The sequence below is a fragment of the Pleurodeles waltl genome, chromosome 7 (genome assembly GCF_031143425.1).
Source record: "Pleurodeles waltl isolate 20211129_DDA chromosome 7, aPleWal1.hap1.20221129, whole genome shotgun sequence".
In the NCBI taxonomy this organism is placed as follows: Eukaryota; Metazoa; Chordata; class Amphibia; order Caudata; family Salamandridae; genus Pleurodeles; species Pleurodeles waltl.
In genome coordinates, this window is record NC_090446.1 from 74,890,862 (window position 1) to 74,916,898 (window position 26,037).

Sequence of the window (26,037 nt, forward strand, 5' to 3'; positions counted from 1 at the left end):
TAAGTGTGCTGCTAGTGCCATCAGAGCACCCACAGCCAGTGAAAGGTCTCACCATGAGAAAGGATGTAGACGGAGGGTTGAGTAGGACAAGAAGGTGGCAATGCACTATCTGGCCTAAGACAACACTAGAGGAGATGATGGCGACAAGTCTAATAACTTACCACAATACATGTGACATGCAGGTGGGGCATAGGCCTGGGAGAATGCCCATCTGAAAGACTGGAGCAATGAACAGGAAACAAGATCACAATGTGAAATCCTCACAAGGCAGGCATGTCACATCACCATGCCACAACACAGACACTCTAATTGTACCCTATTTCATTGCAGAGGACGATGGATCTCCTGCGGATATGCCTGTCCAGGACTACCCTAATGAAATGGATGACGAGCTGACAAACATCAGCCACCAGACCCTCCAAGATGTCCTTGGAACCGTCCAGACCCTACCTTCTGTCACAAGGAGGAGTACAGAACAAGCAGCCATCACAGAGGACCCACCCACAACCCCAATTGTAAGACCTGCCAGCTCCAATACAGATGAGGACTCAGATGACACAGGCACCAGATTTGAGAGAACTGTATTCGGAGTACAGCGGGAGCTGGCCAAGGAGGTGTGGGTGGGGATGCAAAATATGGCAGCCAGCCTAGAGGGGGTGCGTTCGGGCATGATGTCAACTGAAGAACAGGCAGCAGCTATGCAAGGGCGAACAACTATCTTGCAGGAACCTGAAAAAAGGCTGAAGAAAATCAGCACAGCTGTAATATAGTTGACCCAACACCCACAACAGCAATCCTGTCAACGCGTGCACGAATGCAACATTGAACCCCTCAGGGCTGACCTGGCTGCCTACCATTGTGATGTGGCTGCTATTCTCAAGAACCAGCAGATCCTTTTTGCCTTGGAGTACTGCCCTTAAGACCTTCACAGGTAGCAGCAACCGGGATGTCTGACTCCACGTCTTCTAACACTGAGGTGTGTGTTGCCCCTTCACAACCACCACCAACAAGGACAGAGGAGGCAACACACACATCAGAAGAAGAAGACATGGAATAGATCACATTCACACATAAAAGTACCCGGAAGCACTAGTCCCTGCCACATGGCCACCTATTACCAAGGTCCAGTGCTTTGTAACATGCCAGTCTTGCAACAACTGTACTCAATGACTGTTCTGCAAACCACTGTATATCTTGTCAGCCTGGCCAGTGCTTGTCTCTCTCTTACTCATTGGCAAATCCTGTCCCCCTGCACTGTCTGACACATCACCCCAGTATGTCAAATGCATTTTCCTTCAGCACTTATGTAGGATCACAATGGAAGATGTCACTATAATGGACTCACAATCATGGACAATGTACATATCGCACTACAGCACTGTTCAATAAATAGCACTTACACAACCACTTTGTCTCTGTGTAATGTGACACATCAACCGTGCAGTAGATCACTGAAATGTTCCTCCTGTCAAATAACATAGCTTGTCAATACAACTGTCCTGAAATAATGTAGTCTGCTAACTATGCACAGTGGCCTGGATTGCACCATACTCTGCCCTTCCTGAGGGTAATATCTGATGAAAATAGAAACCATACAACATAATGCTGTGTTGGACAGAATAATGCTTCCTCAAGCGATATCTAAGCCATTAAATAGTGGCAACTGAATGTTGGCACCATGCAATACTAACACATATAACATTGCCCACAAATCTAAGCAAACAGTCAACAAACTGCATGCATGAAGGTGTCTGAGTTTACATCCAAATAAGTAATCATGCTGAACAGTGTCACAAATTATCTATGTGAGTCATGAACACAATATTACAAGAGTGCTTACTACCACTCAGCTAATAAGGGTTTCCTTGAACATCACACTGCAGTCAGACATAACACAATGTCCCCAATCATAAATCTGGAAGCACTGTATGTGACATTGAAAACATACTTAATGAAAAAAAAACACATTGGGATCCATAGTAACTGTGATTGGTGGTTGCAATGAATGGTCTAATCTTTTCAAGGTAGCTCTGGGGTAGCTGCCAATGTTACAGCTCAGTTGGGATTTGTCTGCAGCATAGGACACAAATGTAATACAACAGAATTCAAGTACACTTATGCCAAGGCCCTGATCTACAAGCATTTCACACATACTGTGAAGGGTTCACTAGATATTTATTAAACGGTAATAACAGAAGAGAAAATTCGGGTAAAAGCCTTACCTACCCTAATCTACCCTAACTACTCATTACCCACAACTGTCCCTAACTAACCTAAGCTTTAATCATATCACAGTGAACTTGTGAGTGTACGAGGTAAAGAACACAGACATGAGAGAGATGCTTGCTCTGCAAATACATACCATCTCATTCATAATTGAGTGGGAGACTATCATACTTGTTGTTCTTGGTTGATTGGTTGTAATTTTGTAATGCATACATGGGAAGTGTTGGTTGTATGTGAAGTTTAGGAGATGTGCTAGGATCATGATATGGTGATCATCTTGTCATGCATAAGCAAAGTGTGTGGCAAAGAAGTGTAAGATAGATAGATGCATAGGCTACATACCACCTTTCTTTAAACTTACCTGGACAAGAGCAGGTCATCTATTTCAACTCAGACACTGTCCTGAATGCAAGACTGCTATCGATGATCTTTAGTCTTGCCAAGAGTGCTGGCCCTATGTTTTAGTCCTCAAAGGTGTGCTATGCTCACACCAACCGCAAGGGAAAGCTATCCTGCCCAATGAAGCAAAGTGACTCTCTGGTTTATGAGTAAGAGGGGTCAGTCGATAGACTTTCCTAGGGAGATCATAATAATCAGAAGAACACCAGGGATTGGGTCGGAAAAAGGAATCTGCAGGGTGGTGTTGTGATGATGTCGCAGTCGTACAAAGGTGCCACCCAGGCTCGCTGACGTCAGTTTCTTTTCACGGCTTTCCACACCAGCAGCGCAGAGCCATGAATAACACTGAAATTGGAGCACCAGCGCTAAGGGCCTGAATGGGGAATTTCTGAGCCTAGAAATCAGTTTGCAAGTGGGAAGGATGGGTGGGTCAGTAAGGAATCTGCAACTAGAATATGTCTCTACGAGATAAATCAATACCAAAGGTAAGTAAGTTGTTCATCTGACAGAGACTTCTAGTTGCCGATTCCTTACCTTAGAATAGATGCCCAAGCAATACCAGGTGGGCTGCGAATCAAAATCTTACTAAGAAGTCCTGCAGGACCGAATAACCAAAGTAGACGTCTCTGCGGACCTGACTGTCCAGGCAGTCATGTCTTGTGAACGTGTGCAAGGGGTCACAAGGGGCAAGCCAGGGGTTGCAGTAGCGACCCCTGGCAATCCCTAAATGACCTCCATGAGCACAATGAACTTTATTGCATTTTGCACCCTGTATGCCTATGCCAGAAAACGTTTTCTGACCCCTATGAGAATACTTTGGGCAAGATGTATCAAAATCACATTTTGCATTCCCTAAATAGCGAATTTTAAGAAATCGCTCTTTAGGGAATGCAAAATGCTATGTAACAAAATAGTTGCTCTCTCATAGCGATTCCTACAGAATCGCAATCGCTCTTAGGGAATCACTATTAGGGTTTGAGACTCTATTCATTCCTATGCGCCTCAAGGCCCGTACATGTGAATGGTTTTGCATTTCCTAATTTGAGATTTCCTATTAGGAAGCTGCAAATTAGGAAATGCAAAACCAAGTGTGCCGAGGGTCTAAGGCCCCCATTGATGCACCACCAAAAAAAAAGTGCACATGTAAATGCCCCTGGGGCATGTGTGCGCTACATGACACTTTAAAAAATGAATTTTTAATGCATTTCTTAAAATTGCACATGGTTACAATCAGTTTGGAGTTCATATTAATAGCATTTCCTAAATGACCAATTCGCATTTAGGAAATGCTTATTACATGTGCATAGGGAAACGCAAATTGGAATGCCCCAATTGTGATTTCCTATTTAGGGGATTGTAAAGTGTGATTCCCTATTTGGAATCGCAATTTTAGCGAATTGCAAAACATTGTGATTCCCTAAAAATGGGACTTCAATGCCTTTCATACATTGTGAAAGGTTATTTTGCATTCACAAACGGTTAAATTTACCGATTTGCATAGTTTATGAATGCAAAATATTTTGATATTTCTGGCCCTAATTTTCATAGGGTGGCTTTTGAATTGCTGCAAAAACTAAAAAAATTGGAGATGTGTGTTGCCATGGGAAACTTTGTAATCTCGCCCCGAGAATAAGAAAGAGATATCCTGAAGTATAAATCTCCCCATTTTGTTCGTTAACGTGGGTCCTGTAGGTTGGGGGAACTTTGTGCAGCATCCTCTCTGTATCTCAGATGTGTTATGCTCAGGACTGTTCTGTTTTATTTTTTGTAGTGTATTTATATTACATATTTTTATGGAATGTTTTATGAATGTTACTGTTTATTGGAATTGATGTTATATTGATTGAATGTTTTCTCTCTGTGTACTTTTATGGTCCTTACATTGTTGATGTATTCTTCTTTGCCAAACTAAGATTGAGTTACTGAGCTTTCGAATAGAATATTTGTTCGCTTTCCATTTCATACAACTTTATTAACTAAAACACAGTTTAGTATGTTGGTGCTCCAGAGTAGCTTGCACTTACTTCTGCGCTGCTTGAGAGAGGAGAAAACAGAGACATGTTATGATTATTTGAACTAATTTTGTTTTATGTAATTTTCAAGATTACATTGACTGCAGATGACAATGCTATTGACACATACTGCGATTATGTTATGAGTAGGTAGAAGCATTTTTGTTTTTGTTACAGTGTCAAAGCCAAAAGATTCTGGCTCATCCAGTGACTTCTTCAGACTGTTCCTTTTGGGCTTGTTCTGTTCTTCACTCCTAATGAACCTTGGAAAAATGCAGCAGCAAACTTCTTTATCCGTGGTGTCCTGCAATTATTGGGAAATTAAGCTCCTATTCTTGAAAACCATTGCTCAAAATATACAGCAGAATGCATCATTCTTGGTGATGAAAGCTTTCTTTTGATAAAAAAATAACCGTGCTGCAAATTTGCATAAAATCCTGCTTTATCACCACTAACTGATAACTGGCTTTTAATTTGTGTTACAGCATCAAAATAGGGACCGCACTGAAACCTCCATAGCTGTTGACCATGGACTCAATCACTATCTGTAACGGGTGTTTGTTTGTTGGACTCAATAGGACGTTTACTGCAGATGTTCTAAATCTGGTGAATGAAAGCTTCAATGACTGCACCTCCTCTGTGAAGATCGTCGGGCAGCCCTGGATCTTGTATGAGCATCCACACTATGAGGGACGGTGTGTAGCCTTAGACGAGGGAGAATGCTTAAGGTTTGGTTCAGGAGACCAATCTAGTGTCTGCAAACATGCATGACAAGATGAGCTCTCACAGGGTCCAGAGTGGAGCATGGGTTCTGTACGAGGATGTAAACAGAGGTGGCAGGTGCATTGTAGCCAGGGCAGGTGAATATTTACCAGATTACTGCAATATCGGTTTTAGTGATCAAGTCTCCCAAGTGTATCCCCTGTTTGCTGGGACATGCTCTGTGACAGCCACAATTCTGTGGGACAAGAAAAAGGTACAGAGTGAAAGAAACGTTCAGATAGATCAGTACCTTTACACCAACAACATAAATGTAGAACATCAGTTCACCACCAATTCTGCCAAAGAGTTTGAAAAATATGTCTCCCATAGCTTTGAATTCAGCAATGAGACATCAATCAAGGTGGGGACATCCTTTACCTTGTAAGGAGTGGTCAATATTGAGGCAGAGGTGTCCAACACCTTCACAGTGAAGAAAGGTGAAACTGAGGCATTCACCACGAGGAAAAAGACAGAGTTGAGCATGCTGAAGAAGGCTCCGCCACATACAAAACTGACTGTTAATTTCCTGTGCAAAGAAGTAACAATCTCATTGCTGGTGGAGATGAAAATCATCCGGGCCAATAAAACTTATGTCGAAACTGGAACATACCGATGTGAGTCTGGTACAGAAGCCTGCATTGATCTGCAGTCCCCTTCAATAAGTTGATCCAAGCGGGAGCCACACATTTTCTCCATAGTGGCCATATTCCAACATTGATTTGCTATTCTTTCAGTGATTATAATTGTATTTTGCTGAAAACTGAGAACTTTGAGAATGACCCTTTCCTTTAAAGATGACATTTTCCCAGACTTTAATTCAAAAGTCAGTAATGGACAGAATGTACCTTCCTCTTACCCAACTCTTATTAAATTCCCTTCAAGGGGTTTCTTCTGTAGAGTAGCAACAAGCTGTAATTCCCTACCAGAATCTCCTCCAATTCCCTATCTGAACTGGGGACGGGGGGTCATTGCTGATTCGTCTACATACTGCCCCTTCGAAGCAGAGAACCAGTGCCACCCTCTAATGAGCCACCAGATCTAACAGCGGCCCAGTGAGGGAGTGTTCTCTGCATAACCCAAGCCAAACCTGTACTGTGGCTGGCAAAGGTTGTATCTGCTGCTCTCCTCAGGTCATTAGAAAACTCTATACTGATGCAGGTCACTTACTGGCAATGCTTCAGTTGTGTGAGACTGGGTTTACTGCTGCATCGGTTTCTGTTAATTGCTGTGCCAATATCATCTGTCCACTGGGTGTCAATGCTGCAGCAATTCTGTTTCCTTCAGAACACGGGACAAGGTAACAATATGAACATCCAACAAGTGTCTCTGCACAAGATATACCTTTAAAAATGCCCATCTAGCAGACATTCAGTAGAAATAATTGTTTCAGAAGATGTAGTCCGATGAAGCCTGACTGAGCACGGCCATCAGTATTTTATTTAGTGATGCAACTATGACGTGTGTGGGTACAAAGCAGGTTTGTGGCAAGGACTGACCAACTGCATAGTCTTTCATGACCTATGGGAAAGATCATAAGTTATGAACATGAGTCACATGTAGTAGTCTTTCATCATGGATGGACAGTTCAAATGTCTTGAAATTGATGCATACCTTCATGAAATGACAATGGCTAAGACACAAAAGCTGGTAATATTTTGTTGTGAAACTTTTCTTGGCCAGATATTGAGCATTAGTTAAAAACGCAGGTTACTTGCTCCAACTGTTTATGGCTGTGATGGGTAAATACATAAACTAGATGAAGCCTGAGTGGGTAATCACTGTAAACACATCTGTGCACAAGGTTGCAATGATAGAACTGAAGGTGCAAGCTTCATTTACATCTTTAATGTGCTTCAGAATCTTTTAAACCAGAAACATTTATGTGCAGCTCTATTTTCTGTGCTGAATTTTAGGTTTGTTTTCAGTTTTTCTTTTTTAATGTTTGCTTTAGTTATATTGCAGCTTAAACTGGTACATGTAGGGTTTTTATCTTCTTATTTTAAGTCTCGAAAAACTAACCATAATCTCCGATTTCTATCCAACCCACCATTGGGATTAAGCTACCAAAGATAACTAATGTTGTAATTAAGGGTTACATTTGGCAAATCAATGATCAGGGTTTGCTTTCCAGTATAACTGTTTTTGTTTGGGTTTATGACTAAATAAATCTCAGTTATAAGCAGCTCCAGCTTGCACCTGTCTCTTGTTTTCACTCGCATTGGAATAGTCAATGTCACCATCACGTCACTGGCAGATGTTGGCAAGGATGGTTGGGGGAGCCCAGTTTCCTGCTAGCTCTCAGTGACTGAAACTTTCACTACACAGCGACAGTCTAAGAGCAGGTAACAGATGCCAGTCTCGAAAAACACCTATCCGAAATAATCTATGTCCAGTTTCCACATACTGCCAACCTTACTTTTCAGACACCAATGTAGTCTGGATAATGCTACACCAGTCCCCACTGCCGAGAAGTCCTTGTGGGCTACATATAAGAACACTCACAAACACACCCGCAAATACTTGCACGAACAAAACAAATGCACGAACCGCACAATTAGTTACACATCTGTAGACACACAAGGAAAAATGTACACCCACACTGACATGCAGCCAGAAACTTACACACAGACTGAGCCCTTTGTGACAAACACACACACACACAGAAAGATATGGAAATGCAAAGGCATAAAGTACTAGTATACATATTTATTCACCCAAACAGACATACACAAATAGAAGGAGACCAAACACACATAAAACACCAAGCACAAATAGTCTTAAAACTATGAACAGGTTTTGAGTTGAGATTTGAAAATAAATCCCCGAAATCCTACATAAGGATTCTGTGCCAACAGCTTAACTAAACTCGTTCCCTTACTACAGAACCTCCTAAGATTGTTTACGCAAGGAAAGATGGATTTGATTTAGACAGGTTTTTATTCTGTTTTTGCACGATCATAGTGACACATCACAAGACTTTCCTTCCTGGTTTTAGACAGTGTTATACCTGCCTTTTTAATTACTTTAACAGTTTTAAGAATGTTTTAAGCCAAGGTAAAAAAACTAAATTTGGTAAATCAGATGCTTAATTTTTTATAGTGGGAAGGAATCTAATGAAAAGTCTGGTTTACAGAGATGTGTTTCTGGCATAGGAGAATTAAAAACAGGTTGGACCTGATTAACCCCGGTTTTTCGCCATGCTTAAGATAGTTAAACCGTTTTATGCCCTAAAAGACAATCTTGTGTCTGCCGGCAGCGTTTGTAAACCAGGCCTAATAGCCTCACATCTTTCTGAGGCCCTACAACAGTCTTACCCCTCTAAGGTCAGACCCTGAAAGTTGTATTTCTATCAAACTTAATTGAAGATGTTAAAATAAACGCAGCTTCTCAACAGTATATTTCTAATTCACTATGAGTTAATTACATCGTATTACTACCATTTATGCATTTAATAAAAAAACATCTGTCAAAATTATGGGGCAAGTATTGACACCTCTGCATTTTCCTGACAACAGAAGACACAAGCAGTGGAAAAGCGGATAGGTCAGCTCGGGGGTCAGCCTTTTGGCAATTTTCATGTTGTTTTTTTTCATGTTTTTTTTTGCAAGCATTAGTATTCAAGAAGCTACGTGGCCCTCATCAATGTAAAATAAAACAGTGTCTGAAAGGCCAAACTGTGTTAGCACACAGCACTGCAGTAATAGGTGATACTGATGGGAACTGCTGTGTGTGTGGACTTGTTCCTTGTGAGAGCCCAGCACGCTGTAACTCAAGGTGAACTCAGTCACTGGGTTAAGCGCACTGAAGCACTGCCCCTCGACAAATGTGACTGACACGACCACAGACCAATGAAGGAATTCAGACTGATATCTCCTATGAGTAATTATGTAATATATATAATTCTACCGACAACAAAATCTCTTGGTTAACACGGAGCTAAAAAAGCAGATCACTCGAAAGAAAGAAAGCACAAATGAAAGAAAAAGAAAGAGGAAGGCAAGAAGTAAAGAAAGAGAAGAAAGAGAAAGAAAAGGAATGAAAGAAAGAAAGAAAGAAAGAAAGGCAAGAAGTAAAGAAAGAGAAAGAAAGAAAAGGAAAGGAAAAAAGGAAGAAAGAAACAGAGAAAGAAAGAAAGAAAGAAAGAAAGAAAGAAAGAAAGAAAGAAAGAAAGAAAGAAAGAGGAAAACACAAATGAAGAAAAGAGAAAGGCAAGAAGTAAAGAAATAGAAGAAAGAGAAAGAAAAGGAATGAAAGAAAGAAAGAAAGAAAGAAAGAAAGAAAGAAAGAAAAAAAGAAAGAAAGAAAGAAAACACAAATGGAGGATAGAGAAAGGCAAGAAGTAAAGAAATAGAAGAAAGGCAAGAATGAAAGTTAAAGAAAGAAGAAAGCAAGAAAGAAAAAAGAAAAAAACAAAGAAAGAAGGAAAAAAAGAAAGAAAGAAAGTGCCAGCATGTACAGTTCTGATAGTGCAGCCTCTCTTTGTGCTCTTTCAGCACTAGAAGCAATGGTCCACATTTGATCCTTTCTCTATATCCACAGTGTACTAAGGTCCCGGGTGCCCGGGGTTGCCCATCATATCCAGGTAAAATGCCCAGAGGCGACAACTCGGTCACTAGCCAATGGGCTAGTTGGCCCACTCCTTTTTGGTATCACATTTACGGTGATGTCTGGCACCTGGCAATCTGAGAGTGCAATAACCGTGCCATTCTGCAGATGTTGGGACCTTTCCTCGACTCTGAGGAGCTTGGTAGCCCATCCTAGAGATGTGGCTACCTGTGGGCTACACGCTCACAGGAAAACCTGTTTGAGCACTGGCTTTCCCTCTCTGGTCCAGTCTCAGCTAGTTTGAGTGAACAATAAACAGACTCTCAGGGTGTCATGAACATTTGCCCTTCAAAGGTGTCTTCCCCTTTGGCGCTCGCCTTTTGAGCTAAAACCCTGATTGACTTCCTGAGAGGGGAGGTCACAACTTGCCCTGGCAGCAAATTCCTTTGTTCTTAAGCCTGGGAGTTGTCCACACATTTCCCCAGGTGGCTATCTGTTGTCCAGGGCCTTTGTAAGTGCACTGAACCAGCTAGGTCACAGAGTTCCAACCTTCAGTCAAAATATGTTTATTTAGACCATTAGTCTTTAAACAGTATAAACACATAAACATTGATCATCTTGAATAAACACATTCCATAAAGTGACATACAGAATTTAAAATATTATAAAAAAAGCACAAAAAAAAGTATAACCTAAATGTCCTTAAATATGCACTGTAGATTCAGTGGGTAAACGTATCTGCTGCTTGAGTTCTAAATGCGAAAACTTGCACATTCGTATAGATTGTCTAAAAGTTTTGCCCGTTCGGAAAAAATTTTGTGCCCTATTTTTATACAATATATAGCGTTAGTAATCGCATGCAAGCAGCGGCACTTTTAACTGACATGCACTTCCTGGATGTAGCATGTGCCTTTAGAAGTATTTATGGGAATATAAGAAGGCTAGTTATTTTTATTCACTTTAGGAAGAGGTGTTAGTGCTAAATTCACAAGGCCTATGTAGAGATTCAAAATACTGTACATATTTTATGACATTTAGGCTCATATTCATACTTTTTTTAGCACCGCATTTGCGTCATTTTTTGATGCAAAAGCGACGCAAACTTGCAAAAAACAATTGTATTTTGTACGTTTGTGCCGTTTTTTACTTCAAAACACGGCGCAAATGCGGCACTAAAAAAGGTTAAATATGGGCCCTAGGTTTTACTGGGTTTTATGTATGGTTTTTATTATTTGAATTCCTGTATGTCATTCTTGGGGATGTATTTATTCAAGATGATCAATGTTTGTGTGTTTTATATTGTTTAAAGTCTAATGATCTTTATCTTAGACTGTTTTCCTTTTCAGGTCTTCTACCAAATGTGGGGACTGGGATGCTTGTAAGAGGACTACATGGACACTGCTACGAACACCTACATTGTCTGGGGGGGGGGCAGTGGTGAGGATTGAGCACAATATGCGTTGTTCCACTACCACTATTGCACTCCCCTCCCATGGGTACAAGTCTTAAATTACTTTCCCCAAATATTTGTGGCCTTAATTCCCCGAACATAAACAAACCTGAGTATATATCCTACTTCATGACCCAGACATTGTCTTCTTATAAGAGACCCACCTCTGGGGGACAGATAGAAATAGAATGGCACATCCTAAATATCTCGCGTGACACTGGTCGTTTACGAATTCTAAAACACTGGGTGTGGGGATACTTTGCAATTCACACCTTGGATCCTATATCACTAAAGTGGCACGGGACAGTGACGGTCGGCTTTTGATACTGCATATGACCCGGGAGTAAACCGAAGCTTAGGCTGCTTAATATCTATGCCCCTAAAACATCACAAGATTTCCATCTCCGGCGAGGTTTGCAAGACCAACTATGGGGGGCAGAGGGGGCATGATTGTAGGAAAAGATTCAAGTTTGATATGGGCTCCTGCCATGCACAGAACCTCCTCATCGTAGCAGGGCATGGTGGCCATGTCAGCTCAACTGAAAAGGGAGATAATAGACCTGGGATTCATTGATGCCTGGCGCTATAAACACCCCGACACTAGGGATTACGCCTTCTATTCTCATTTTCATACTTTCTACTTTAGGATTGATTACCTCTTCGTGTCACACCCTCGACATGGTGGTCATGTATGACATCTATATCTCACACATTCATGTTTGTAATTGATGTGGACACTCTCAACTTTACATTCTGGGTCTTTCCTGTGCTGGTCCTTGCTCCGATGAGTCCTCCGTGACGCAGTGGATGTGGAAGAGATCTGCCAGGGTATAGTAGACTACTTCACACAGAGACACTACAAGATGTTACACTACAAATGCTATGGGATGGGGTTAAGGCAACTATTCAGGGGGTAATATCTTCCATAGCCATAGCCCAACACAGGGAGGCATGTATTGTGGAGGATAACTTGCCTGAAGAAATAAAAATGCTAAAACATCAAGACAAGCTGACACCCAACCGGCGACTCAAGAGACACCTAGCAGTACTGAGCGGGCAACTGAGGGTGCAAAGGATGAACAGAGCAGAGTGCTCCCTTTTAGCACTCAACCAAAAGTATTATGAAGGGGGTAACAAAGTAGGTACACTTCCGGTTTATAGATGAGACCAGGTTCAGGCAAAAGCACACATTGCCAATCTGTGCTTGAAGGCAGGGGCTTGGGAGACATCTGAACGCAATAAACAGAGTGAGTTCTCTAACTGCTATCAAGCCCTCTATAACAACATAGAGGCCCCACAGATGCTCATTCAGAAGTACCTGGAGGGCTGTGGGTGGGAACCCCTGCACCCCCAACATGCGGAGCTACTGGAGGCACTCATCTCAATGGAGGAGCTTCACTTAACACTCCGAGCCTTGTCACTTGGCAATACGCCAGGGCCAGATGGCATACCGGTTAGCTTCTACAGGCTGCTTCTCTCCAAGCTGGGTGAACACCTGTTACGCCTGCTTAACTCATTGAGGCATGTGTCTGGCATCACTGTGTCCATAGCAACCACGGAAATCACGCTTATCCCCACGCCTGGAAAAGACCGGACACTCCGTTCCCCTTATCGCCCTATTGGATTATAAAATATAGATGTCAAACTCTTTACTAAGTGTAGGAGGCTGGCCTGGCTTATAGTGGGTACCTTGTGGTACTTACACCTTGTGCCAGGTCCAGTTATCCCTTATTAGTGGATTAGAAGTGTTCTAGCAGCTTAGGCTGATAGAAGTAGCTATAGCAGAGCAGCTTAGGCTGAACTAGGAGACATGCAAAGCTCCTACTATACCACATATATCACTTAGCACTATATCAAAAGAAAACACAATACTTAGAGTTACTAAAAATAAAGGTACTTTATTTTAGTGACAATATGCCAAAAGTATATCAGAGGATATACTCCCTTATGAGGTAAGTAAAGTACACAGAATATACTCACAAACCAAAATCAGGTAAGTAAACAGGTAGAAAAATAGTGCAAACACTGTAGAACACAATAGAATGCAATAGGAGACAATAGGCCTAGGGGCAACACAAACCATATACTCCAAAAGTGGAATGCGAACCACAAATGGACCCCAGGCCTAGTGTAGTGTGTAGAGGGTCACTGGGAGTGTAAGAATACACCAAGGGTGTCCAAGATACCCCACCCCAAGACCCTGAAAAGTAGGAGTAAAGTTACCCTACTACCCCAGAAAGACAGTAAAGACGAGATAGAGATTCTGCAAAGACAACAACTGACTGCAAAGCACTGAAGACAGAGTCCTGGTCCTGAGGACCTGTAAAGGAAGGGGACCAAGTCCAAGAGTCACGCAAGTGTCCAGGGGGGACAGGAGCCCACTAAACCCCAGATGAAGGTGCAAAGGGGCTGTCTCTGGGTGGAAGAAGCCAAAGATTCTGCAACAACAGAAGGGGCCAGGAAATTCTCCTTTAGTCAGAAGATGTCCCACGGCATGCTGGAGGATGCAGAGTTGTTTCCACGCATAAAGACCACAAACAAGCCTTGCTAGCTGCAAGAGTTGCGGTTAAAGGTTTTGGGTGCTGCCAGGGCCCAGAAAGGACCAGGAGGTCGCCCCTTGGAGGAGAAGACAGAAGGGGTGCTCAGCAATACGGAGAGCCCACGCAGAAGCAGACAGCACCTGCAGAAGCACCTAAACAGGCATTCAGAAGATCTGAGCACAACGGTCGACTCAGCACAACAAAAGAGAGTCCCACGAAGTCGGAGTCCAACTCAGTGAGTTGGACAATGCAGGACAGAGTGCTGGGGACCTGGGCTAGGCTGTGCATGAAGGAAGTCTTGCAAAAGTGCACAGAAGCCCGAGCAGCTGCAGTTTGATTGCAATGTGAACTCAGTGTAAATGTCAATAAGCACACAACGCACATTAATATGCAATGTCAAATTGGGCATGAATCTCACTGAACAACACCACACATAATAATCAGTCTAACAGTGTTAAACATTGATTATTGTATATACACTGGAGGAAAACATTGATACCCTCACCCCAACGGTATAAGGTGTGCACCCGCTGTCAGCACTAGGCCCACCCTCACATTCCCCATGATCAGTGTAACATGTTCAATCCAGGATGTGCCTCAGGGTTGACAGTAGCTAAAAAAATGTATATTACAGTATATCCACACTCTTGCCTGGGCCCACGGCCTCAGCTGCCTAGTACGTGTGATGCCAACTTCATGAATTCCCTGGCAGAACCAGAGTACCCAGCAACACCACAGTGCTGCCCCTGCATTCACTCGTTCTCCCTCAGACTGACTCCCTCACATCCAACCCTCACCTATGCACTGGCCTGGGAATCAGTTGATGCAGGTATGCATGCACACACTCTCAAACACCCTAGCTTCTAGCACCCTAATGCAATGCCCTGATAACTGGTAAGTGAATGACCATACGTTTGCTAACCCTCTGGGTCCCAACCCGACCACCACCTGCCAACCATCCTCCAGTTAATCTTGCCCCACTGCAACTCTCAAAGCATATAGTACTTTCTCCTGGTCACCCAGCTGCTCCTAACTCCACAGGTGTCAGGTCAAGGTTGGGGATCGGAAAGACAACAGGCAGAAAACAATTAAGGAAGAGATGTTCAGGCTCTCAATAGGAGGTTCACTCAGAGGTCTGCAAAACACAGAGGGATGGTCACTGGGGTCAGCCGTTAGACTTGGAGGCACCTAGCCCCGCCACATAATCCAATGTTATCAAATAGTATCCAACTTCAACACCTCCAGAATGGAGAGGCACCATCCGGGTGTGTTGACTCGAACCGCTCTCAACACTAGGTTCATGTCACTGGACTGGAGACACCCTGGCTGGTGCCCGTGAAATTCCAGTGGCCACAGACAGGTTTGATCTGATGAAGAAAGTGCTCAGTGCCGTACCCCTCTGGATTGAGGTACTCTGCCCAGTACGCTATGACCTTAGCAGTACTAGACTCTCCGGATGGACACACTTGGTGCAAGTTCCGTCCTGCAGTACTAAGTCATGTAAAGTACTTTCTTGGGTTGTACCCACACCTCTACAGGTTCCAACCTAGGGTCACACAAGAGAAATGCTTCCCACTCAACCTCAACAAGCCCCCATCGTTGAGGTTGAGTGGAGATGGTCGCTGCCGTCATCCCTGAGGAGATCGTCACAGGGATTCAAGGACAGGACAGCACAGACTATCAGGAGAAAACACACATGCAGGGTAAGTCGCATGGGGAATTAAAATGCACTAATGTCAACTACAACCGGGGGGGATACCGACCACAAAATGCATGGAAGTCATGATATACATGGAGTGGCATGGGTAAAGGGGTATGGCATGGGGGCATGGCCTGTACAGAGAGAAGCTGGGGCACACCATAACACAACACCAACAACAGTTCCATGGGGGTATGCTGCCATGTCAACGATGGAGCAAAGGTAAAGCCACGCCAGGAGGTAAGGGCACAACGTCAAACTGACATCCCGTCACACGTGAGCCACTACACCCCCTACATTAACTAGGGCCCAATTAACAACCTCTAGCCATACCAACAACTGGAGTGTAACAGTGACAACAGTTGCCACTACCACCTCCGTTGTGTGTGCAGCTCAAGCAGCCAATGGCAGTAACGTCCCCATGGATCATACACACCTAAATTAGTGGGTTGAGGATGATAACTTTAACAATCCCCTGAAACAAGGCAAATGTTCCATTCCTGTCAATTGTGAATGCCCATAGTTGCCGCCAACAACAGCATTGAGGGGGAGGACACATGTAACTGGTCACTGAAATACACCTGCACAGTCAGAGGAGGAAACAGGACACTGCCACGACTATCAGGGCAATCCAATCTCCACACATTCCCCAACATCAGCTGTACCCATTACCAATGCTAACATCCATATCGTGCCATAACAATGCTATGCATAGGATACGCGACATTTCAACTACATATAAGTGGATGTGAAAGATCAGAGACTGGTGCAGGTCCAGATTGTTAAGTGTGCTGTTAGTGCCATCAGAGCACCCACAGCCAGTGAAAGGTCTCACCATGAGAAAGGATGTAGACGGAGGGTGGAGTAGGACAAGATGGTGGCAATGCACTATTTGGCCTAAGACAACACTAGAGGAGATGATGCCGACAAGTCTAATAACTTACCACAATACATGTGACATGCAGGTGGGGCATAGGCCTGGGAGAATGCCCATCTGAAACAAGATCACAATGTGAAATCCTCACAAGGCAGGCATGTCACATCACCAATGCCACAACACAGACACACTAATTGTACCCTATTTCATTGCAGAGGACGATGGACCTCCTGCGGATATGCCTGTCCAGGACTACCCTAATGAAATGGATGACGAGCTGACAAACATCAGCCACCAGACCCTCCAAGATGTCCTTGGAACCGTCCAGACCCTACCTTCTGTCACAAGGAGGAGTACAGAACAAGCAGCCATCACAGAGGACCCACCCACAACCCCAATTGTAAGACCTGCCAGCTCCAATACAGATGAGGACTCAGATGACACAGGCACCAGCTTTGAGAGAACTGTAGTCAGAGTACAGCGGGAGCTGGCCAAGGAGGTGCGGGTGGGGATGCAAAATATGGCAGCCAGCCTAGAGGGGGTGCGGTCGTGCATGATGTCAACTGAAGAACAGGCAGCAGCTATGCAAGGGCGAACAACTATCTTGCAGGAACCTGAAAAAAGGCTGAAGGAAATCAGCACAGCTGTAATACAGTTGAACCAACACCCACAACAGCAATCCTGTCAACGCCTGAACGAATGCAACATTGAACCCCTCAGGGCCGACCTGGCTGCCTACCATCGTGATGTGGCTGCTATTCTCAAGAACCAGCAGATCCTCCTTGCAGGAGTACTGCCCTTAAGACCTTCACAGGTAGCAGCATCCGGGATGTCTGACTCCACATCTTCTAACACTGAGGTGTGTGTTGCCCCTTCACAACCATCACCAACAAGGACAGAGGAGGCAACACACACATCAGAAGAAGAAGACATGGAACAGATCACATTCACACATAAAAGTACCCGGAAGCACTAGTCCCTGCCACATGGCCACCTATTACCAAGGTCCAGTGCTTTGTAACATGCCAGTCTTGCAATAACTGCACTCATTGACTGTTCTGCAAACCACTGTATATCTTGTCAGCCTGCCCAGTGCTTGTCTCTCTCTTACTCATTGGCAAATCCTGTCCCCCTGCACTGTCTGACACATCACCCCAGTATGTCAAATGCATTTTCCTTTAGCACTTGTGTAGGATCACAATGGAAGATGTCACTATAATGGACTCACAATCATGGACAATGTACATATCGCACTACAGCACTGTTCAATAAATAGCACTTACACAACCACTTTGTCTCTGTGTAATGTGACACATCAACCGTGCAGTAGATCACTGAAATGTTCCTCCTGTCAAATTACATAGCTTGTCAATACAACTGTCCTGAAATAATGTAGTCTGCTAACTATGCACAGTGGCCTGGATTGCACCATACTCTGCCCTCCCTGAGGGTAATATCTGATGAAAATAGAAACCATACAACATAATGCTGTGTTGGACAGAATAATGCTTCCTCAAGAGATATCTAAGCCATTAAATAGTGGCAACTGAATGTTGGCACCATGCAATACTAACACATATAACATTGCCCACAAATCTAAGCAAACAGTCAACAAACTGCATGCATGAAGGTGTCTGAGTTTACATCCAAATAAGTAATCATGCTGAACAGTGTCACAAATTATCTATGTGAGTCATGAACACAATATTACAAGAGTGCTTACTACCACTCAGCTAATAAGGGTTTCCTTGAACATCACACTGCAGTCAGACATAACACAATGTCCCCAATCATAAATCTGGAAGCACTGTATGTGACATTGAAAACACACTTAATGAAAAAAAACACATTGGGATCCATAGTAACTGTGATTGGTGGTTGCAATGAATGGTCTAATCTTTTCAAGGTAGCTCTGGGGTAGCTGCCAATGTTACAGCTCAGTTGGGATTTGTTCGCAGCATAGGACACAAATGTAATACAACAGAATTCATGTACACTTATGCCAAGGCCCTGATCTACAAGCATTTCACACATACTGTGAAGGGTTCACTAGATATTTATTAAACGGTAATAACAGAAGAGAAAACTCGGGGAAAAGCCTTACCTACCCTAATCTACCCTAACTACTCATTACCCACAACTGTCCCTAACTAACCTAAGCTTCAATCATATCACAGTGAACTTGTGAGTGTACGAGGTAAAGAACACAGACATGAGAGAGATGCTTGCTCTGCAAATACTTACCATCTCATTCGTAATTGAGTGGGAGACTATCGTACTTGTTGTTCTTGGTTGATTTGTTGTAATGTTGTAATGCATACATGGGAAGTGTTGGTTGTATGTGAAGTTTAGGAGATGTGCTAGGATCATGATATGGTGATCATCTTGTCATGCATATGCAAAGTGTGCGGCAAAGAAGTGTAAGATAGATAGATGCATAGGCTACATACCACCTTTCTTTAAACTTACCTGGACAGGAGCAGGTCATCTATTTCAACTCAGACACTGTCCTGAATGCAAGACTGTTATCGATGATCTTTAGTCATGCCAAGAGTGCTGGCCATATGTTTTAGTCCTCAAAGATGTGCTATGCTCACACCAACCGCAAGGGAAAGCTATCCTGCCCAATGAAGCAAAGTGACTCACTGGTTTATGAGTAAGAGGGGTCGGTCGATAGACTTTCCTAGGGAGATCATAATAATCAGAAGAACACCAGGGATTGGGTCGGAAAAAGGAATCTGCAGGGTGGTGTTGTGATGATGTCGCAGTCGTACAAAGGTGCCACCCAGGCTCGCTGACGTCAGTTTCTTTTCACGGCTTTCCACACCAGCAGCGCAGAGCCATGAATAACACTGAAATTGGAGCACTAGCGCTAAGGGCCTGAATGGGGAATTTCTGAGCCTAGAAATCAGTTTGCAAGTGGGAAGGATGGGTGGGTCATTAAGGAATCTGCAACTAGAATATGTCTCTACGAGATAAATCATTACCAAAGGTAAGTAAGTTGTTCATCTGACAGAGACTTCTAGTTGCCGATTCCTTACCTTAGAATAGATGCCCAAGCAATACCAGGTGGGCTGCGAATCAAAATCTTACTAAGAAGTCCTGCAGGACCGAATAACCAAAGTAGACGTCTCTGCGGACCTGACTGTCCAGGCAGTCATGTCTTGTGAACGTGTGCAAGGGGTCACAAGGGGCAAGCCAGGGGTTGCAGTAGCGACCCCAGGCAATCCCTAAATGACCTCCATGAGCACAATGAACTTTATTGCATTTTGCACCCTGTATGCCTATGCCAGAAAACGTTTTCTGACCCCTATGAGAATACTTTGGGCAAGATGTATCAAAATCACATTTTGCATTCCCTAAATAGCGAATTTTAAGAAATCGCTCTTTAGGGAATGCAAAATGCTATGTAACAAAATAGTGGTTCTCTCATAGCGAGTCCTACAGAATCGCAATCGCTCTTAGGGAATCACTATTAGGGTTTGAGACTCTATTCATTCCTATGCGCCTCAAGGCCCGTACATGTGAATGGTTTTGCATTTCCTAATTTGAGATTTCCTATTAGGAAGCTGCAAATTAGGAAATGCAAAACAAAGTGTGCCGAGGGTCTAAGGCCCCCATTGATGCACCACCCAAAAAAAATGTGCACATGTAAATGCCCCTGGGGCATGTGTGCGCTACATGACACTTTAAAAAATGAATTTTTAATGCATTTCTTAAAATTGCACATGGTTACAATCAGTTTGGAGTTCATATTAATAGCATTTCCTAAATGACCAATTCGCATTTAGGAAATGCTTATTACATGTGCATAGGGAATCGCAAATTGGAATGCCCCAATTGTGATTTCCTATTTAGGGGATTGTAAAGTGTGATTCCCTATTTGGAATCGCAATTTTAGCGAATTGCAAAACATTGTGATTCCCTAAAAATGGGATTTCAATGCCTTTCATACATTGTGAAAGGTTATTTTGCATTCACAAACGGTTACATTTACCGATTTGCATCGTTTATGAATGCAAAATATTTTGATACTTCTGGCCCTAATTTTCATAGGGTGGCTTTTGAATTGCTGCAAAAACTAAAAGAGTTGGAGATGTGTGTTGCCATGGGAAACTTTGTAATCTCGCCCGAGAATAAGAAAGAGATATCCTGAAGTATAAATCTCCCCATTTTGTTTGTTAACGTGGGTCCTGTAGGTTGGGGGAACTTTGTGCAGCATCCTCTCTGTATCTCAGATGTGTTATGCTCAGGACTGTTCTGTTTTATTCTTTGTAGTGTATTTATATTACATATTTTTATGGAATGTTTTATGAATGTTACTGTTTATTGGAATTGATGTTATATTGATTGAATGTTTTCTCTCTGTGTACTTTTATGGTCCTTACATTGTTGATGTATTCTTCTTTGCCAAACTAAGATTGAGTTACTGAGCTTTCTAATAGAATATTTGTTCGCTTTCCATTTCATACAACTTTATTAACTAACACACAGTTTAGTATGTTGGTGCTCCAGAGTAGCTTGCACTTACTTCTGCGCTGCTTGAGAGAGGAGAAAACAGAGACATGTTATGATTATTTGAACTAATTTTGTTTTATGTAATTTTCAAGATTACATTGACTGCAGATGAAAATGCTATTGACACATACTGCGATTATGTTATGAGTAGGTAGAAGCATTTTTGTTTTTGTTACAGTGTCAAAGCCAAAAGATTCTGGCTCATCCAGTGACTTCTTCAGACTGTTCCTTTTGGGCTTGTTCCGTTCTTCACTGCTAATGAACCTTGGAAAAATGCAGCAGCAAACTTCTTTATCCGTGGTGTCCTGCAATTATTGGGAAATTAAGCTCCTATTCTTGAAAACCATTGTTCAAAATGTACAGCAGAATGCATCAATCTTGGTGATGAAAGCTTTCTTTTGAGAAAAAAATAACTGTGCTGCAAATTTGCATAAAATGCTGCTTTATCACCACTAACTGATAACTGGCTTTTAATTTGTGTTACAGCATCAAAATAGGGACCGCACTGAAACCTCCATAGCTGTTGACCATGGACTCAATCACTATCTATAACGGGTGTTTGTTTGTTGGACTCAATAGGACGTTTACTGCAGATGTTCTAAATCTGGTGAATGAAAGCTTCAATGACTGCACCTCCTCTGTGAAGATCGTCGGGCAGCCCTGGATCTTGTATGAGCATCCACACTATGAGGGACGGTGTGTAGCCTTAGACGAGGGAGAATGCTTAAGGTTTGGTTCAGGAGACCAATCTAGTGTCTGCAAACATGCATGACAAAATGAGCTCTCACAGGGTCCAGAGTGGAGCATGGGCTCTGTATGAGGATGTAAACAGAGGTGGCAGGTGCATTGTAGCCAGGGCAGGTGAATATTTACCAGATTACTGCAATATCGGTTTTAATGATCAAGTCTCCCAAGTGTATCCCCTGTTTGCTGGGACATGCTCTGTGACAGCCACAATTCTGTGGAACTAGAAAAAGGTACAGAGTGAAAGAAACGTTCAGATAGATCAGTACCTTTACACCAACAACATAAACGTAGATCAGTAGTTCACTACCAATTCTTCCAAAGAGTTTGAAAAATATATCTCCCATAGCTTCGAATTCAGCAATGAGACATCAATCAAGGTGGGGACATCCTTTACCTTGAAAGGAGTGGTCAATATTGAGGCAGAGGTGTCCAACACCTTCACAGTGACGAAAGGTGAAACTGAGGCATTCACCACGAGGAAAAAACAGAGTTGAGCATTCTGAAGAAGGCCCCGCCACATACAAAACTGACTGTTAATTTCCTGTGCAAAGAAGTCACAATCTCATTGCTGTTGGAGCTGAAAATCATCCGGGCCAATAAAACTTATGTCGAAACTGGAACATACCGATGTGAGTCTGGTACAGAAGCCTGCATTGATCTGCAGTCCCTTCCCATAAGTTGATCCAAGCGGGAGTCACACATTTTCTCCATAGTGGCCATATTCCAACATTGATTTGCTAATCTTTCACTGATTATAATTGTATTTTGCTGAAAACTGAGAACTTTGAGAATTACCCTTTCCTTTAAAGATCACATTTTCCCAGACTTTACTTCAAAAGTCAGTAATGGACAGAATGCACCTTCCTCTTACCCAACTCTTTTTAAAATCCCTTCAAGGGGTTTATTCTGTAGAGTAGCAACAAGCTGTAATTCCCTACCAGAATCTTCTCCAATTCCCTATCTGAATTGGGGACGGGGGGTCATTGCTGATTAGTCTACATACTGCCCCTTCGATGCAGAGAACCAGTGCCACACTCTAATGGGCCACCAGATCTATCAGAGGCCCAGTGAGGGAGTGTTCTCTGCATAACCCAAGCCAAACCTGTACTGTGGTTGGCAAAGGTTATATCTGCTGCTCTCCTCAGGTCATTAGAATACTCCATAGTGATGCAGGTCACTTACTGGCAATGCTTCAGTGGTGTAAGACTGGGTTTACTGCTGCATCGGTTTCTGTTAATTGCTGTGCCAACATCATCTGTCCACTGGGTGTCAATGCTGCAGCAATTCTGTTTCTTTCAGAACACGGGACAAGGTAACAATATGAACATCCAACAAGTGTCTCTGCACAAGATATACCTTTAAAAATGCCCATCTAGCAGACATTCAGTAGAAATAATTGTTTCAGAAGATGTAGTCCGATGAAGCCTGACTGAGCACGGCCATCAGTATTTTATTTAGTGATGTAACTATGACGTGTGTGGGTACAAAGCAGGTTTGTGGCAAGGACTGACCAACTGCATAGTCTTTCATGACCTATGGGAAAGATCATAAGTTATGAACATGAGTCACATGTAGTAGTCTTTCATCATGGATGGACAGTTCAAATGTCTTGAAATTGATGCATACCTTCATGAAATGACAATGGCTAAGACACAAAAGCTGGTAATATTTTGTTGTGAAACTTTGCTTGGCCAGATATTGAGCATTAGTTAAAAACGCAGGTTGACTTGTTCCAACTGTTTATGGCTGTGATGGGTAAATACATAAACTAGATGAAGCCTGAGTGGGTAATCACTGTAAACACATCTGTGCACAAGGTTGCAATGATAGAACTGAAGGTGCAGGCTTCATGTACATCTTTAATGTGCTTCAGAATCTTTTAAACCAGAAACATTTATGTGCAGCTCTATTTTCTGTGCTGAATTTTAGGTTTGTTTTCAGTTTTTCTTTTTTAATGTTTGCTTTAGTTATATTGCAGCTTAAACTGGTACATGTAGGGTTTTTATCTTCTTATTTTAAGTCTCGAAAAACTAACCATAATCTCCGATTTCTATCCAACCCACCATTGGGATTAAGCTACCAAAGATAACTAATGTTGTAATTAAGGATTACATTTGGCAAATCAATGATCAGGGTTTGCTTTCCAGTATAACTGTTTTTGTTTGGGCTTATGACTAAATAAATCTCAGTTATAAGCAGCTCCAGCTTGCACCTGTCTCTTGTTTTCACTCGCATTGGAATAGTCAATGTCACCATCACAGCACTGGCAGATGTTGGCAAGGATGGTTGAGGGGAGCCCAGTTTCCTGCTAGCTCTCAGTGACTGAAACTTTCACTACACAGCGACAGTCTAAGAGCAGGTAACAGATGCCAGTCTCGAAAAACACCTATCCGAAATAATCTATGTCCAGTTTCCACATACTGCCAACCTTACTTTTCAGACACCAATGTAGTCTGGATAATGCTACACCAGTCCCCACTGCCGAAAAGTCCTTGTGGGCTACATATAAGAACACTCACAAACACACCCGCAAATACTTGCACGAACAAAACAAATGCACGAACCGCACAATTAGTTACACATCTGTAGACACACAAAGAAAAATGTACACCCACACTGACATGCAGCCAGAAACTTACACACAGACTGAGCTCTTTGTGACAAACACACACACACACATAGAAAGATATGGAAATGCAAAGGCATAAAGTACTAGTATACATATTTATTCACCCAAACAGACATACACAAATAGAAGGAGACCAAACACACATAAAACACCAAGCACAAATAGTCTTAAAACTATGAACAGGTTTTGAGTTGAGATTTGAAAATAAATCCCCGAAATCCTACATAAGGATTCTGTGCCAACAGCTTAACTAAACTCGTTCCCTTACTACAGAACCTCCTAAGATTGTTTACGCAAGGAAAGATGGATTTGATTTAGACAGGTTTTTATTCTGTTTTTGCACAAACATAACGACACATCACAAGTCTTTCCTTCCTGGTTTTAGACAGTGTTATACCTGCCTTTGTAATTACTTTAACAGTTTTAAGATTATTTTAAGCCAAGGTAAAAAAAACTAAATTTGGTAAATCAGATGTTTAATTTTTTATAGTGGGGGGAATCTAATGAAAAGTCTGGTTTACAAAGATGTCTTTCTGGCATAAGAGAATCAAAAAAAAGTTGGACCTGATTAACCCCGGTTTTTCGCCATGCTTAAGATAGTTAAACTGTTTTAGGCCCTAAAAGACAATCTTGTGTCTGCCGGCAGCGTTTGTAAATCAGGCCTAATAGCCTCACATCTTTCTGAAGCCCTACAACAGTCTTACCCCTCTAAGGTCAGACCCTGAAAGATTTATTTCTATCAAGCTTAATTAAAGATGTTAAAATAAACGCAGGTTCTCAACAGTATATTTCTAATTCACTATGAGTTAATTACATCGTATTACTACCATTTATGCATTTAATAAAAAAACATCTGTCAAAATTATGGGGCAAGTATTGACACCTCTGCATTTTCCTGACAGCAGAAGACACAAGCAGTGGAAAAGCGGATAGGTCAGCTCGGGGGTCAGCCTTTTGGCAATTTTCATGTTGTTTTTTTTCATGTTTTTTTTTGCAAGCATTAGTATTCAAGAAGCTACGTGGCCCTCATCAATGTAAAATAAAACAGTGTCTGAATGGCCAAACTGTGTTAGCACACATCACTGCAGTAATAGGTGATACTGATGGGAACTGCTGTGTGTGTGGACTTGTTCCTTGTGAGAGCCCAGCACGCTGTAACTCAAGGTGAACTCAGTCACTGGGTTAAGCGCACTGAAGCACTGCCCCTCGACAAATGTGACTGACACGACCACAGACCAATGAAGGAATTCAGACTGATATCTCCTATGAGTAATTATGTAATATATATAATTCTACCGACAACAAAATCTCTTGGTTAACACGGAGCTAAAAAAGCAGATCACTCGAAAGAAAGAAAGCACAAATGAAAGAAAAAGAAAGAGGAAGGCAAGAAGTAAAGAAAGAGAAGAAAGAGAAAGAAAAGAAAAGAAAAGAAAGAAAGAAAGAAAGAAAGAAAGAAAGAAAAAGGAAAAAGAAAGAAAGAGAGAACAAATGAAAGAAAAAGAAAGAGGAAGGCAAGAAGTAAAGAAAGAGAAGACAGAGAAAGAAAAGGAAAGAAAGAAAGAAAGAAAGAGAGAACAAATGAAAGAAAAACAAAGAGGAAGGCAAGAAGTAAAGAAAGAGAAGAAAGAGA

At 42.4% G+C, this 26,037-nt stretch overlaps 2 pseudogenes; both read left to right on the top strand.

The window, feature by feature from the left end:
- Positions 1-380: 380 nt before the first annotated feature.
- LOC138246825 (epidermal differentiation-specific protein-like) lies at positions 381-6,066 on the top strand (annotated as a pseudogene).
- Positions 6,067-21,557: 15,491 nt separating this feature from the next.
- LOC138247194 (epidermal differentiation-specific protein-like) lies at positions 21,558-22,457 on the top strand (annotated as a pseudogene).
- The last annotated feature ends 3,580 nt before the right edge of the window (positions 22,458-26,037 follow it).